Below are 16,696 nucleotides of genomic sequence, written 5' to 3'. Positions count from 1 at the left end.
ATCTAGAGAAGAGGGATATAAGCAATTATTTACATTGCTACACATTTCTGTCTGTCTAATTGGAAGCCAAAAGACTTAGGGACATGTAGAGATGACACATGTCCCATCACTGTTTGTAGGGTATGCCCTGCACTCTCTGGTCTGACCACTAAGGCTGTGCTTAAGTTTAGCTTAGGACAAACAGTATTTTCCAAGCCAGCTTATTTTATGTGGAAGGTATCCCTGCCAATGGCAGGAAGGTGCAACTAGATGATCTATAAGGTCCCTTCCAACCCAAACTATTCTGTGATTCTATGACTGTATGACATCAAGCACCACAAAGCAACCTGTACCAAAAGAACGACGCAGGGCAGATTTCAGTGGAACTGAACAAAAAATTGTGTCTCAAATGAAAACAACTAATACAAAGAGCAGCACCAAAGCTTTTTTTAGACTAGGGAAAGTTCAGTAAGTCACCAATAAAAGACCTGTAAGGGTATGATACTACAAGGTATGTTTGCACCAGAAGAGCAGTGCTCTCATTATAAAATAACCATATGAAGTGGTCCTTACTCATCAGATGCCTCAAAACAAGTGGGTAACTAAACCAAAACCAGATTAATTTCCTTTAACATCAGATATACCCTCACCACACTTGCTCACAGAGGGCAAAGATAAACATATTTACTATTAGTAAAAATAACACTGAGGGGGCACAGCATTTTTTTTTCTTTCCTACATATACAAACAAGTAGCTCTCTATTTACACTATTAGAAGGGTAACTTTTCTCACACATACATTTCAGTCAGTATAATAAATAGCTTGTTACGCTACTTTCTCATGAATTTATGTTTTATTGCTCCATTTCCAAAAGCCATTGAACCCACAGGACACTGTTGTAGTCAATACAGGTGTACTGCACAGCAAAGGCATGCTTGGAAACAATCTGTATACATGCAATGGAGGCAGTAAAATGAGTAAGATTACTTAGCTGGTCTTTCATTTCGACCTGGATACTAGTTGCAGCAAGAAACTAATATATATTCACCAGGACAGATGCCCACCAAAGCCACAAAAGCAATTTAATGCTTACAAGTAAGCTGACAACACTATGTCAGAACTATGAGTAACTCCACAAAGGAGGTGTAAGTAGATCAGAAGAACAAGTTGGTCTGAAAGGCACATATGCCCTTCAGGAGTATTACATCCATTCTCAGTCTGACCTCTGTGATTCAGGGTGCTACATCCAATACTGAGGGTAAATATATAAGAACAGTTGAAAACTATTTATGTCCTGGCCTGTTGGTGGGGGGAGGTGATTAATTGAAGGAGAAGACAAAAATGATCCTGTGATTTAACAAACATGTTCTTTCTCTTAAGATGGATTGGTAAGACACAGAACTTAATGTAAGGTAACTTTGCACAATTGAGATAATGTCATGATGTTTTGCTTTCTACAAGATAAAAGAAAAGCACTAGTTTTGGTTGCTACATTGAGGGGGGGAAACCGTATTTTAAATAAAAAGCTGTCTTAACTTCCTGGCAAATTACAAGGTTTAGGTCTGCTCTGAAAGGAATTTACGTCAGCTGGAATAAGGCATCTATGTGAAAAATTAATAATAATGAAAACCAACCGCTTAAAAAAGTAGAAGTAATGCCTGTTGAATTTATCATCACCTGCAAGACTGGTTATGTTAATAATCCTTCTTGTTATGCCAAGTAGACAAACAACCTTCCCACAGAAGTTTCAGTGCCAACGTTGTTTTGACTGATTACAGTAAATAAAAAATACTATCCCAAATACTCAGGCCTCCAACGTGAATTCCTTGTATCTGAGAAACGTAAATGAAAAGTAGTAATAAATCTGTCACAGCATTACTCTGTCAAGGACCACCAAGTCCCTGGGTCACAGTCTCACTGGGGAGTTCTGGTCTTAGTGTTCACAATTGTCTACTGAAGTCCATTCTGCTCATGAAATGGAGAAGCTGATTCAATGTATACACTCGAGGGTTCCACTACTGAGCTCTGCTGAGCAAACACTCAGGAGTCAGGGGGTGAGAACCCAGGTACTATCAAAGCTTGGCTGGTTTTGCTATTAAAGAGGTGCTCATTAAATCCTCATTAAACCTTGGTGAGGTTATCCATCTCACCAAGCAGGCTCTTTTTTTCCTCCTCTTGTCTGAAGGAGCTGTGAAACAATGTCCAGCTGGCAACATGTCTCAAGCTAGCAACAAGGAATGTCTGCAAGGACACAGGACTGTGAGAGAGGATGGGGAGGAAGAGAAGGAAATGGAGCATAAAGAAATACATGGAAAGGAGGAAGGTCAGAGGGTTGTTTATACACTTACAATATCTCTAAAATAAAGTCACACCCCTGAGAGATGCAGGTGGCAAACTGATCTCATTAGAAAAACCACAATGGTTCAGAGACAAGGTTTATTTCTGCAAGGATCCTGTTTCCAGCACTGTTCATACCCAGATGTTTCAGAGGAAGGTTCCCAGCCACAATGTTTGACAGACTTAAATGTGATTCCTGCAAGACAGGCCAGAAATATTTGGCTAAACTTCATCACCAAGTTAGAGCAACACTGCACAGGGTGGAAAAAAATCCACTATTCAAAACTGGGCATTCATGGTTATCAAGTTTAGAACCTGCTCGTGACATTTTCCCTGTAAACAGCACTTGGTGTAGCACACAGCATCCCAGTAGAACTGCCAGGTCCTAAAAACCTGGCCTTGAAAGTAAGTGAATAAACCTGGCTACTCACTGTTCTGTCAGCCTAGGAACTGGGTAACTAGTGTACAAACAGTACAAATCCACCAAGAAATGAAAGGGACTACTATCACCACATACACCATGCAGGCTTTTGGGAAGAACTTAAAGATTTATACAGGCCACCTACTCTTGGGGAAGAAAGTGCCACACTGGGATGACATGACAGTCAGGGTTTCACTCACAGATGCTGTCAAAGCAAGAAATGGACAAGATCAACTGCATTCATTTCTTATCCCTCCATTAATATTGGATCTTAGTAACTGCTGCCTGAGGCTGCTCAAAAAACTCCATGATGTGTTTCTACTGAAAATCATGGCTTTCTCCAGGGGGAGAATAAAAAACAACAAACCTTTCCACGAAAAGCCTCACTCTGTTTAGTATTTCATTTCTAAAAACACAGAGATCTACTACTATCTTTTGTTTTTCAACAAACACTTGGTTTTGAAGTGGTGCCTCACTGGAGCTGTGGTTCAGTTGCCAGAGCACACTTCCCACGAGGTGTGAGATCACCCAGAAGGAAGGTGACGACACAACCAGGGAGCCCAGCCAGGGAAGCCAGGCTGCAGTTGAGTCAAAGCTGTCAATCAAAAGTATTCAAAACTGTAGAAAGTCTACTGCAAGTGTTGGCAAAAGTTATATGTTTCACTCTCAGTTTTTCTGCAAAATAGTATATTTGATGATCAGGCCTGTTCTGCACTATTTCTGGGCACCCCTGAAGCTGCCACTGGTAAAGATGGAGTCACTTACAGCAGAACACAGGAGGCTTCCAGAATAGAAGCTATAGCCCAGTGCTTCCAGACTCTTCCCATGCTTGGGAATTGCAAGTAGTTTGCTGTTCCTCCTCTATTTCTTCCCCTCCTCAAGCATCTCAGCTCCAGTATCTGTCCACTCATTGCTCAAAGGGACTGAGCTCACCAGGGAATGATGTGCATTGCCCTGACAACATCAAAGATTAACTCACTGATCCTTGTGTTTAATGTACAAAAACTATTACTGGAACATTGTGTTTCAGCATTTAGTACAGACTCTGGTGCCAGGGCAGTGGATAGCCCCTGGTGCCTCAGCAGCTGTCTGAGCTCTCCTACGGCATGGGATGTCTCTGAGGAGCAAACCCAAGAGCACGTCTGCATATGCAATCAAGGCTCTACTCTTATCAGTCCCCTCATGCTTTAAAAGATCATTGACCTCCCTTGTGTTACAATTGCCAGGAAAATACAATAGCCTGAAACTGAAAACATCTCCAGTCTACCAAGAACTCAATCCGAGGGACAAACCTGCTGATAATTCTGAGACCAGCTCATAAGATGAGGCACTGATTGTCTCAGAGCTCCACATGAGTGGCTTAATTGGTAAAGAAAAACAAGGTGATGAATCACAGCTAAGGAAAGCACCTTGCTACAGAAAACAGACAACATAAACGCTTTACATCATTTGAAAAATTTGAGGTTATTCTTAAGAACAGCACACGTGGAAAACATTTAAGGAAAAAAAAGAGATGAAATGTTGTTTAATTGGTGAATCCTTGCCACTAACACCCTAAACGGTCTGACACATGCTGGCAGGCGGGAGGCGTCAGCCTCAGACATGCTGCCAACCCACTTCCCCACTGCCGGCAGCTGCCAGACCTTGCTGGGGTGTGAAAGTTTCCCAACTGGAGGCCCTGTTCCCATTGCTTTCTGGTAAAGTAGCCAATAAATTAGTAGTCACATTTCCTTGGTGGGTTTGATTTTATCGGTTTTGATTCTATTTTCTTTTTTTCTTCTGCTTCTCCCCCCCCCCCCCCGGTTTCTTTTTTATGCAGCCGCATCTGATATTTTCCATTCCAAACCCCTCTTCTCATCTCCTCCCACCCGAAAAGGGGAAGAGACCCCAGAAGCACCCGGGGGGGGGGGGGGGCGGTTTTCACTTGGGATTGGGAAGCCGCTCAACCAGCCGCCACTGCAGTGGGACAGAGAAGCTTCTCCCAGCATGAAAAGCCCCACCAGCGAGAGGGAGGGGACCACGCCAGAGTCCCCGCAGCCAGGAGCCGGCTGTCAGCGGGCCGGAGCAGGAGGAGCTGGCTATCCCGCGGCAGAGGACCGGGCTCTGCCCTCCCCCGGACCGAAGGGCGCTCAGCCGCGGGTTCCTGGCCCGCTCCGGGGCTCTCGGTCCTGGGGAGGGGTCGTGGGAGGTCAGAAATGAAGCAAAGCAGAGACGCGCCCCGCGGTCCTACCCGGCCGTGCCTCCCGCAGCCTCGCACCGACAGCGCGTCCCCGGCACCGCCCCGGCCACCGCCTCTTCCTCCTGCTCTGCCCCGGCGCGGCCCCGAGCGAGGCACAGGCACACCGACATGGGGGATGTGGCGCTGCATGTCCCGGGCTACAGCGGGGCTCCCGCGCCCTACTCCCCTCGCTGGCTCCGGGACAACTCCTCTTTTTTCCCAGGCATTAGCACTTCCCGAAGCAGCGCTGCCCACACACGGACAGCCTGCCACTGCCACGCAGAGCCCGGCACTGCCCCAGAACCACACCGTACCTTTGCCCCGAGCAGAAGAGCAGCCAATCTCCTCACTTCACAAGCGTGATCTTTTCAGCCATGACTTGCACCTGACAGTGAAATACTGAGTCATGCTAAATGCCACGCAGCTGTTCCTTGTTCTCTCCCCTTTTATCTCCTCTCAGGAAAGGTGATTAGTGCAATAAAACCTCCTGGTTCGTTTCATGCCAGTCTGTAATTCTCCTAGAGGATCTGGCTGGAAAGTACCAGGTTAATGCGTTGCACCAGTGCGTGTATGTAAGGCCCAGGTCTACCCCAGCCAGCTGAGGGCACTGCATCCTTGACATCTCCCTTCTTCTCCTCCCAGGCAGCTCTCATAGTGGTGTCTCCAACCACTTAGCCACCCATGGTGCCTGCCTTCCTCACAAACATCACACAGGCCACAGGCTTCCATCTACCACAGAAACTCTCGGAGAAGCTCTTCGCCAGCTCCTCAGGCTGACACACAGCATCCCCTGCAAGACCAGGGGATACTCTGCCTTGCCTGAGCCAGCACAGCACTAATGCAAAGCAGAAAACAGCTGCCCACAGTTGACATGGACACACTGCCAACATCTGGCCATCGAAACACCTTCGCTGTCCTCTGTGCTTCAGTAGGACCTTGTGCCAACCTTCACCAGGGTTTGGGCCACCACGTGGGAGATGGTGTTTTAATAAGTCAAAACCTGTAACTTCAGGTGTAGTGGTCACAGATGTGCAAATTCAGTTATCACATTTGACACTGTGTCAGGTGGTAAGGCACTGAGGATTGCAAGTTGTATTTTGAGGGAAGGCCAAGGCCTTTGCCAGCAGACACGAGGCAACTGTTAGAGCTAAAAGGACAGTAAGCAGCCCCCACAGAAGGGGTGACCTCAATCACTGGACCAAAGGCAAATACGGTTTCTAAGAAAAGCCTGAATCCGAAAAATGCCCTAGCAGGAGGCCTGGAACATCCCACAGGGCAAACTGAACCTTGTATTCCTGTTTTACTGTCTGTCATAAGCAGCAAGAATGGTGTTCATCAGCAGAGGAACTCAAGTTAATGGTCTCTTGTAAATTTTAGTACTTGCAGAAAGGTTTAATGAGAATTTTTGAACCTACAAAGTGGGAATATAAGCTAAAAACATGGCAACATTATATTTTTGAAGCCTGACATTCTTTTGGTGCATGGTGGGGGCGATAGATTGCAACTAACAACAGCATCTGCAAGCCCTCTCCTACAGCTGTGCTGGTCACAAATAAAGGTCTGAGCAGGGCAGGAAAACCAATGTCACGAACAACAGAGGAAGCTGAAGCAGCCTCCACCTGGAGATTCCTTTTCCAGGCTCCTCTCTATGCTCATGGGCTTGCTTTGCAGATCCTCAGTGCCCTGATCTCTTCCTTCCCCCTGGAATTAGCAAAGCTCTACCTCATCACTGACAGAGAAGAAAATCCAGCTGGCAGTTCCTTGTCATTTCTTGCAGGGTGCTGCTTCCCCTCCCCTTGAACAAGCTTCTGTGCCTACCAGTTTTATCACCATATTGCAACATCACTCACATATGGAGGAGTGCTCAGGGGCACTCTGCACACAGAGCTTCCACCTGGAGCCACAGAAACAGAAAAGTCAGAGTTCAGTCAAAATTTTATCTGCCATAAACCCACACCACAGGGAAGACACTGCCTCCCCTTGCCCACTCGTGGTACTCTCTGCACCACTGCAAGCTTCTTTCCCACTCTACAAATGGGGTGAGTGAACTCATCCAGGCTAAAACACAGTGGTTTGCTTCTTTCCCCAATGTACTTGTAACTTCTCCTTAACAACTGCCTTCTTCAAGGAAAAAGAATATATCCAGCTGGTTTCTTTCAGTACAGAGAAGAGCCGGTACTCAGCTCTGTATCTAGAAGTGGTTGTTTAATAATCTAAATCCAGGCAACTATCCTAACACCTACATAAATCAATGGCAGATGTGATGAAAACCTTATAAGCAGCTGAGAAGGAACTACTAGGAAAAAGAGTTTTGCTCGGGACCTTGTGAAGTGTTTTCCACTAGTAAGTCTCAGCTGCTGGTGCTTTTGAGTTTATATCTGCATCACAATTTACAGATTTTGAGGTATAGCTCTCCATGACTGACTTTTGACAGCACTTTACCAGCAGCTTTTATGGCATCTGTGGGCTAAACCTTGCTTTGAAAGGACTCTACTTCCTCTGGATATTCTGATATGAGCATATGTGCCAAAGGAGCTGATGTGTCAACTTAAAAATCTCAGAGAAGAAAGAGCAGCAAGGGTACTACTGGCTCTGATTCTTCAATGAGTGTCCCTAAACCAGCTCCTTAATACAAATTTACAATTTCCTTCCACAGAGAATGGCTAATACTTCACTTTTTCCATCCTCCACCAGCCATCCCTGTACAGATGACGCTTTCCAAGGCCGTTCCCCATGCACTGAACACAGCTGTGGCACCTAAACATTGCCTGAAAGGGTAACAATAATCACTAAGCTGCAGCAGAGACAAGTCTGGCTTGCTCGTTTTCTTGCCCTTGCTGTGAAGAAATCTTATATGTCCACTACCACAGTTGGATTTTTCAGCCTGCAGACAGCTTGTCTGCCTGGCCTAACTCACGTACTCCTGGCCAGGGTTTCATCTCACCTTATCAGTGTATTCAGCATTCGTTAGATCCTGACAACCCAGGCCTCTCCCTCACTGCTTCCCAGGATCCCTTTGTTCCTGTCGTTATCTAGTGTTGCCTTTTATCCTTCATGCTCTTTCTTTTTACTATCATTCCTCACCACACACCTTGAGGAGGACAAGTTTCCTGGAAGAAGGCTTATGGAAAAGGTCTTGCCTCACTATCTGAGCAAGTAAGGGAGCCAGGAGCTATTTACATATTTTCTGATAAGGAGTGAGAATGTCCTGATGTTACTGTGAAGTCCACAAGGAATTGGCTTTGTGCTGTTCTGCATTTCTTGCTTGTCTATGATTGTCCAATTCTAATCAACTAACAGTATTAAACATATTTTACATACTGTTATAATATTATTTGGAGGAAAGAGCAGTATCATAGTCTTGAATTTAGTCATTAAAGAGGTGATATTGGCAATACTTAGCATTCAAAAATCATGCAAAGTATGACTTTTCCTTATTAATTAGCAGTTAATTTCTGCCTGATATATTATGTTACAGCTGCATCTCATTTCTAATTTGCAACCATTAGGGCAAATATTGTATTTTATTATATATTACTAATTTAAATTGTTTACTTTTTTATAAGGACTATATGTGGGGGTCTTGTTTTTTTTACAGTTGACATTTTCTTTTCTTAGCTTAACTTTAAAGATCTGGAATCTTACAAGAAAACCCCAAAACAGCCAATATCCCCTCACATACACACACAGAGCAGAAGATGTGTTAAGACTAGTGCCTGGCAATACCACCAAGAGCTCTCCCTGCCCTGGCACGGGGTAACTGTAGGAGTAGGGGAGCTCAGCATTTTGCTTTCACTGTGGGAAGAGGAGAAGCAGCCAAGAACTGCCTGTTCACATAGAGCAGCAGCACAGCAGCGATCCCCAGGTAGTGAGTAGCCCTGTAAATCAGGAGTAAATCATGAGCTGACCCAGGCTGAGCAAAGGGAAGGAGGTGGCAGGATGAGAGGCAGAGCCACTCCCCAGGGCTGCTGCATCTGCAGTCTCTTCTGGTAGTCGCAAGTCCCGGGTGAGGAAATGCATGACAAAACCAGTCCATTACTCTCCAACATTTCCTTTTCAGTACGTGATCTTTGCCTGTTATGGACACAGCAGATTTCTGAGTGTTTCTTGCTCTGTCACTAAGAAGTAAGAAAGTAAGACAAGGCTATAAGATGACTGACTACCAGCAGAGAAGTTTGCTGTCAGCAATGTGCGCGACCACTTCTGAAAATGCAGCTGAAACTCTCCTGGAGGCAGATCCTGAGATTGTAACTGTTTTCACTTGGACCCTATTCAAATCAGCCTGTGCTGACAACAAACAAAATAAAAAGTAAGCCAAGCCACAGTCTTGGAGAAGATGCAGGCAGCTGAGCAGAGAGCCTGTGACTGCCCCCGCAGGGGCTCCGGCTGCTTTCAGGGACCGTGGTATTGCTCTGGGGAGAACTCTTTTCTGCCCACTAATTCATTCTTTAATTTTTCATTAGATACTCGACCTGTTATGACTTTCAAAGTGCTTAATTCAAAGTTTCATCTTACTCACAGCACTTATTGAGCCCTAGAACTCAGCAAATACCTCTAACACACCTGCTTTGAACCTCAGTTTAGATTACCTAAAACTACCAGTTGGTCAACTGAAGTTGGTTGGTCACCTTGACAGCCCCACCCATCCTGTCTCTGACATTCACTTGTGGCAGCACCTGCTGCAAGTAGATTAAAGGAATATCTATTAATTGTGGGGGGTTTTAATTGTTACAGTCAAATCTTACCATGGACAAAATTCCTGACTTTTGAGAAGGCTTTTCTACGTGCAGTTTGGGCACAACACATTACAGATACACCATTTGTGAAAAACCATCCACACAGGGGGCAATCAGAGGGCAGGCTTCCTGCCAAGGAGCAAATTCCATGATCCTGACCCAGATGAGCCTGACACTAACACAGCACCTTGAAGGCAGTAAACTAGAGGCCTAAAACACACAGCTCCACACATCATCTGCTGCTAACCAAATCTCAGTCCAGATATTCACATGTGAAAATCCATCTTAACTTGGTTTTTGAACAATTATACTCATTCTTATTTTGGTAAGCTGCTGATGGAAACAGTGCAAGTTTCTGTGTGTGATACTTTATTCAGCTAAACATTTTACTGAGCTGTTCCCTCATCTTGCTGTACCTGACTCCAGCAGTGTTGGAAGGGGAATACAAAACTCCACAGAACAGGGCAAGGGCCTGAGAAAGTAGTGGGGCTTCCTGTACTACAGGGGCAGGAGATCAAGGTATAAATGAGGTAGAAAGAGGTGCTGACAGAGAGACCTCAGAGATGGGTAAAGTTGCCAAAAGTGTTTCAGCACTGCTGGAAGGTGGATGCTTTCTTGCTGCCTATGCTGAAGGAAGAACCAGAACCAGAAACTATCTTCAATCCCCGTCATCAATCACTCCAGCTGCTCCCTGTGAACAGTACCAGGGGTAGAGCCCCAAAGGCTAGAGCAGCCCAGCTGCCCACTTGGGGACCCTAGGGGACAGGCAGCAGGGCTGACAGATGCATAGAAGTCACATGAACTGTGCAGGTCCCAGGCAGGAGGAGCAAGCGCAGAGGAAAACAACATTTCAGTGCACTGGGTACTGCATAAGAGTATCATAAATAATCACCCCGGTGCCACGGACCCTGCAGTCTGAGAGGAAGCGTTGCACTCGCAGCCCTGTTAACAGCCTTGACCTTGAAATGGTCCCAAAAGCAGGGCTGCAGAGGGACGAAACAGCAAAACATTTGCAAGTGGCCGCATTCAGGCGGAAAGACACCCCTGCGGCACGTCTGACACGGGATCGCTGCACAATTCCGCGCCCAGCCAAGCGCGGCCCCTCCGGGAGGGCGGCTCACCCAGGGCTGTCTAGCGTGGCAGCTCACCTCTGGACGACCCGAGGCTCTGCCAAACAGCGCTGAGAGTCTGAAAACACCCTGCACTTGCACTGCAGAAAGCGCCAGACAACTCACCTGTGAGCTCTCAGTGCGCAGTGCCCAGACTCTGCCAGGCTCAGCATTTTCTTGAGGCAAAATGGCATTCGTCCTGACAGATGCTAACAAGATGTTTCCCTGTGAAAAAGCAAGGATGCTTGTGGGGTTTACTTTAAGAGAATTGCTGTCTGCAAAGTCACTGTAATGCTTTCTAGAGTCCCTGGGATATTTTTGTAGTCATTCATTGTAAGATCTAGCAACTGCTACAAAATAGCAAGGGCTGCAATAACAGTATGACACATTAAGGATGGCTTTAATTACATACACAATATCTATGCAAATGCCAGATAGCATCTCCTGCATGAAAGACAGGGTTGGTTTGTTTGCTTCTTATCCTCACAGTATGGAATCTTAGTGCTTCTTACGATGCAATATTAATTTGGTTAGGCTTAATTTAATTACTTTGGTTGGTAATTAAATTAACATATCTTCAATTAAAGTAACTGGTATAATCATGAAATATTTCTGTCATAGTGGCTCCTAAAATATCTCAGTCAGGACTAGATCCATATTGTTCAAGAGGCTGTGGAAAAAAAAAAAAAACCACAAGAAAATAGGCCCAGAGAAACCCACCTGCCTTAGAATGTGAGGAAGCCACTGCTGAATGGCAGGTGCCTGGCATCTCTGGAAACAGAGTACAGTACCTGTCTGGAACCACAAGCAAAAGTTTTCTCACTCACATCCTGGTTTGAATACCTTGGGCCGCGTGTCATACCCGACATTCCACCATAAACCACTAAAGCAGAGCTTGTTTCACTCCTTTCCTTTAGATGTTTCAGTCTGTTTGGTTAAACTTCAAGCACCAGAGTTTATAGTGATGACTGTCCCATATAACCCAAGTCACTGAGAGGTAAAGTAGCTTGGCCAAGATAGTGGTTAACTCAGTGTCTTACCTTTATTTGTACTGCTGTCCTAACTGTCCTAAGAAGCTGGGCTCCTGTCTGGGTAGCAGTAAACAGGCCAGGCCCTTTTTGAGTCACTGTCACAGTCAGAACTCCAGCATCCTGCCACTGGCACAGTACACCAGGGGATGGGGGTCTTTGACTTCTCTGCAGGAGCAGCTTTCCCTAACGTGGTCTGGCCAACCAGTCTTGACTGTGGTTTGAGGAAAAAAGCAAGCATTATTTCCAAATTAACACAGCACTTGTGGAATTAAACTGTTTGCTTGATTATGACAGCTCCAGAATATCATCCATGAGGTACAACGTTATATGCATGCTACAGAAATAGAACCAACCCCACAGATTGCCAGGACAAAGTTACCAATACAATTTGAGCTTAGTCCTCTACTCTACAGGCCATGTGGCACAGTCTTAATTTCTTATTTCTCCTGTATTAATTTATCAGTGAAGCTTGAGCCCACTCTCTCCCTCACAGCTCTCAGGAAGAGACTGCTCCCAGACTCTCTCTTTCAACTGAATGGCAAGGGAAAAATTCAGTGTGGGCCAGGAGAACACATATGGGACAGGGTGTTACAGAAGCAGTTGTAGACAGCAGTGGAATGCCAGCAAACAGGATCTTTGAGTCTAGCACCAGCTCTGGAGGCAGTGAGCAGCCTAAGTCATCATAAACAAGAGGCCCCATCATACCAGCCTGTAGATTTCTTTTGAAAGATGATAGGGCAAAGAAGATGCATCTCACTGCTTTGTAGGCCACAGCTCCATTCCCAGCTCTGTACACAGCCCACGTGCTGCAGTGTATCTGCAAAACAGGTGAATGACCATTGCTGTCCTGCAGGAAGGATAACTGGCTTCTAGGAGTGGATGTGCTAACAGCAGCAGTGGAATATGTGGGATCAGACATCATGGACTTCTGGCCAGCAGTGAATGGCATTATGACTATCTGACTTCTCCCCCTCCACTCCCTCTTCCCTGGCCATTATGTGGGCTGGCAGGAGACTTGCCAAATGTGTCAGAACCACATGAAATGCATGACACTTGTGACCCTGACCTTGTGGCCCCCAGGCTGACTATCAAGTCTGAGGCACAGACCAACCCAAAAAGAAATGAGGAAGGTCCTACCCAGACCATAAAGGACTGCAGGACTGGTCTCAGGGTTTTGTTTACTCTGCAATTTTTAAGTTGGAAACCACTCCTCCCATAATAACAAGAAAGCTTTTGAATTCAGTGCTACATATAGCAATTCTCTTATATCTATGAGCTGCATGGGCTTGTTGATGTCAATGCCCTGTAACCAAGAGCCTCCGCTATCACACACAAGTCCTCATTATGTTGCATAACAAATTACCTTTGTTGCCCAATAGAATGGAACAGTAGATTTTGTTGTTACCTCGTGTAAACTTTAGTCTTGCGAATTCCATTTTGCACTGACACAATTGCTTCTGCCTGACAAGTGCTTTATTTCTGTTGTTAAGCAGCAAGCTCCATGATACACAGGCAGCCAGGGATCCTGAAAAACAAGTTCAGAAATACATAAATATGCCACCACTGTGTCTGCAAAACAATCGGCCACGTGGATCCCTACTGCTGCACAACACTGGGCTTAGAGGCTGCAGCTACACATCCTGGGAGGCAGCACTGCTGCAGATTCATCCCTCGTGGTCATCTGATGTTTTCAGTTACAAGAAAAAACAGTAGCATAAAGAAACAAAGAAAGTGGCAGAACAGCAAAGGAATTTTAAACCAACAAAGACTTCATGGTGTTGGCATTTTAATGTTATACTATTGCCTTTCTAATGGATTTATCCGACTGCATTACGTTACCTCTTGTTTTCAGTGTTTAAGTACTGTTTCTAACTAAATAGTATTAGTTACAATGTTCATCTATTAAAGAACAAAGTGTGAAAAAGGTTAACAAATTCATCCACACGATTACAAAATGTTAAACCTCACTAGACACTTCTGAGTCTTCTTTATATATGTTCAGCACATATTTCAGGGAAATGAAAACATTTGTTTTCAGGCTGCAAACAGTGTTTCCTTTCTTAAAACGTTTTAGTTGGCAGCTTTTTGTATTGGCATATGACCAATACTCTGGATAAGTGGGAAAATAGTGGTGATATCTACAGGCCAAATTTTGCCACTTCTTAAAATGAGTAATGCTATCTTATTTTCATATATGCCGGCCATGCCTGCTACTCAGAGCACTACTGGAAGCTCACTGATAGCTGCTCCCTACTTTCTCTGGATAAAATCCAAAGAGGAAGAAAATCCAGTCATTACAAAAGTAAACTTCAATAAAGTCTGAGAGCTGGCCTGTTGGGATAACCCTAAATAAAAGTAACAAAATCTGGATGCTAGCTTATTTAAAGACACACATGTTTTGATTTCCCCTCCTACTCCTTTGAGAAATGCATGTTTCAACCTCCAACACACACTCATCTCTGCTGTACTCTCCACACTGTACAGCTGCTTTTAAATTGAACCTGCTTTTTCATCAGTTCTCCTGTCATTCCCACTGCTCAGCTCATCTCCTACATGGCCAAGCAACAGTCATCAAATAAATCATTGGAGACACTGTTGGACAATGGGTGAATGAGTTACTGCTGAGGGATTGGGTTTTGCCTCTATTTACTGGCTGTAGTTAGAAACACTTCAAGCCAAATTTCAATTACAGGGGATAAAATAAAGGCCAGCCCAGTCTGGGCATTTTAAGACATAATTGTACTTGGGTAAAGCAATAAGGCATGGTTGTTTCCAGACAGTGCTGCTCACAGTTAATGGTGCCAAGCTGAAATCTACCTGGGTATTACTGCAAACAGCTTTGGAAAGCCTTCATGGGAATGCATATGGTCAATGAAGGCAACAAGGTGCCTGGATGCTTGAGGTATAGGACAGTGAAACAAAAGAATCTTTGTAGAAACCTGAGATATGTGAGTGCTGTACAGCTGTAATTATGTGAAACTCTGCAGCTACTCTTTAGCTTGTGGGGAAAAAAGTCATCAGCAGTGCCAAGTAGATGGGAGGGAGATCACAGCCCTGCCTGCTTCAGAGTAAAACACCAGCCCTGAAGCTATTGGCTATTTCATTTTCAGAAATATGTTGATAACACAGGGCCTGGGAAATTTCAAATTATGACTGAAAGACCAGGACTTCTTAGGACAGAGAAGAAATGAGCAAGAGAAGACTTCATAGAAGCACAGCCTGAAATGAATAGGATCAATACAGGAGATAGAAGCTTGGCTCTTTCCTGTCTTGATGTTTGAACACAGGGATAAGTAAGGAAATGGAAAGGGTGAAAAACTCAAATCTGAGAAGAAGAAATACTTTTTCACAGAGAAATTTAAAGTAAGTCTAGAAAGCATCTGGACATTAATGGGAGTAGACAGTAACCAAGTCCCGTTTATGCTTCACATGTTTTGACACTAACACATATTGTTTAAGTCCTGTTGTCAGCTCTGGGCTGACTGGTTACCCTCTTTGAATAATACAAGAATAAGATGACAATGCAATTTCAAAGGCAACATTTTGAATTATAAAATCCTTTTCCATACAGCACATAATTAACCTATGGAACTCATTCCCACAAGATTTAAATTGAGCTGAGACTCCTCTGTATCTGAAAAGGATTGGACATGTATTTATAAACTGGCCCAATTCCACTTGAGGCAAGGGTAGTAAATACTCAATTAGGCATTTGTAAATGATCCTTCTTAAATCCCTGTGGAGAACATGCCAACAGCCCTAAGGACCTCAGCAATGGGCACGCACAGAACGACTTACCCAGGGGGCAGAAATTCTGCAGTGCTGCACCTTAACACTTGATTTCTCCTCAACAAAAGGTGTCGCTGATGCTTCAGCTCCAGTGCAGTTGGCAGCAGCGCCCTGGGGACTTGACCTGCAGCCCTGCCATGGGTGTGCACGGGTAACACCCGGTGATTGCACACCTGTAACACACGGTGACTGCACACCTGTAACACACGGTGACTGCACACCTGCTGTGGGTGTGCACAGGTAACACAGTAACTGCATACCTGTAACACAGTGACTGCACACAGGTAACACAGTGACTGCACACCTGCCGTGGGTGTGCACAGGTAACACAGTGACTGCACACCTGCTGTGGGTGTGCACAGGTAACACAGTGACTGCACACCTGCTGTGGGTGTGCACAGGTAACACAGTAACTGCATACCTGTAACACAGTGACTGCACACAGGTAACACAGTGACTGCACACCTGCCGTAGGTGTGCACAGGTAACACAGTGACTGCACACAGGTAACACAGTGACTGCACACCTGCTGTGAGTGTGCACAGGTAACACAGTGACTGCACACCTGCTGTGGGTGTGCATAGGTAACACAGTGACTGCATACCTGTAACATAGTGACTGCACACCTGCTGTGAGTGTGCACAGGTAACACAGTGACTGCACACCTGCTGTGGGTGTGCACAGGTAAGGTACAATAACCACACACTTGCCTACTGTTGGGGCTTACTCACGCCTGCTGAACCCACGGAGTGTTCGGATTCACAGTGGTTTTGCTCTCTCGCAGCTCGGGCAGGGTCAGAGCCCCTCCGTACCCGACGCTTTACAAACTCTCATTTCGGCCGAGCCCTCAATCCCGACCGTACGTTTGCCGTTCCGGGGGTGCCGGCAAAGCCACCGCTCCACCCGGCCCCGGCGGGGAGCGGCGGGGGGCGGCGCGGGGGCTGCCCGCCGGTCCCGCCGTACCGAGCCGGCAGGTGGTGCAGCCGGTGCGCCCGGACCGGCCTCCTCGGGGCTCCTCCGGGATCACCGGGGCTCCTCGCAGCTTCTCCGGGATCACCGGGGCTCCTCGCAGCTT

General features: G+C 45.7%; 1 protein-coding gene across 5 annotated transcripts in view; it reads right to left on the bottom strand.

Annotated features, from left to right (window-relative positions):
* PIK3CB (phosphatidylinositol-4,5-bisphosphate 3-kinase catalytic subunit beta) overlaps nt 1–12,000 on the bottom strand; it is a 107,093-nt gene extending 95,093 nt beyond the window's left edge. For 4 of the 5 annotated variants that reach the window (XM_064666592.1, XM_064666600.1, XM_064666596.1 and 1 more), the window contains exon 1: nt 4,969–5,073. The gene's annotated coding sequence lies outside the window, so the exon portion shown is untranslated. Of the gene's footprint in view, nt 1–4,968; nt 5,074–10,927; nt 11,027–11,841 lie in introns of those variants that run through there. The other variant, XM_064666594.1, reaches the window with a different exon arrangement.
* Nucleotides 12,001–16,696: the final 4,696 nt, after the last annotated feature.

This window comes from Pseudopipra pipra, chromosome 10, assembly GCF_036250125.1.
Source record: "Pseudopipra pipra isolate bDixPip1 chromosome 10, bDixPip1.hap1, whole genome shotgun sequence".
Taxonomy (NCBI): domain Eukaryota; kingdom Metazoa; phylum Chordata; class Aves; order Passeriformes; family Pipridae; genus Pseudopipra; species Pseudopipra pipra.
Note: the sequence above shows the minus strand (reverse complement) of the source record. Positions and strands in the feature narration are given on the sequence as shown.